Source organism: Carlito syrichta, unplaced genomic scaffold (assembly GCF_000164805.1).
Source record: "Carlito syrichta isolate Samal-C Ts95f unplaced genomic scaffold, Tarsius_syrichta-2.0.1 Scaffold78725, whole genome shotgun sequence".
Lineage (NCBI taxonomy): Eukaryota > Metazoa > Chordata > Mammalia > Primates > Tarsiidae > Carlito > Carlito syrichta.
The window spans coordinates 125,787-126,263 of NW_007022821.1; the positions used below are offsets into that span (position 1 = coordinate 125,787).

A 477-nucleotide genomic window follows, 5' to 3' on the forward strand; every position below is an offset into this window, starting at 1 on the left:
CACTCCAGGCTGGGCGACAGAGTGAGACTCCGACTCAAAAAAAAAAAAAAAGACTGACAACCCAAACCCAAACCCAAACCCAAACTCAGGCGGGCACGATGTCGCCCGTATCTCCGGGACTAAAACCAGGGACATCACAACTGGTTCAACATTCACCTCCCAGTGGGAGGGAAAAGAGAACGGGCCATACCCCTGAAACCCTTGGCGGGGTAAAGGAAATCGAGCCCAGGTGAGGAAAGCAGGAAGAGCAGAGCAGGAAGAGCCACCGCGCAGTCGAGGCTTCCGTCCCCGGGGTCCGTCAGTCCCCACCAGCCCGCCGCGACCCCAGTCCTCCCAGCAAACCTGCCCACGCCGGCCGCGCCCCCCACGCCCGACTGCCGCCTCCCCCCGTCCCTGGCCTGGGGCGGCCGCGCGGGAGGCAAAAAGGGTGGGCTCACCGGGTCCCTCCGGGCTGGTCGGCGCCGGGGGCCGGGGGGG

The 477-nt window shown here is 65.4% G+C and overlaps 1 protein-coding gene across 4 annotated transcripts in view; it reads right to left on the reverse strand.

The window, feature by feature from the left end:
• The window catches only part of OXR1 (oxidation resistance 1), a 411,904-nt gene that overhangs the window by 99,660 nt on the left and 311,767 nt on the right, over nucleotides 1–477 (reverse strand). The window contains exon 1 of one of the 4 annotated variants that reach the window (XM_021710495.1): nucleotides 438–471. The exons of the other annotated variants lie outside the window; for them this stretch is intronic. The gene's annotated coding sequence lies outside the window, so the exon portion shown is untranslated. Of the gene's footprint in view, nucleotides 1–437; nucleotides 472–477 lie in introns of those variants that run through there. 4 annotated transcript variants of the gene reach the window in all.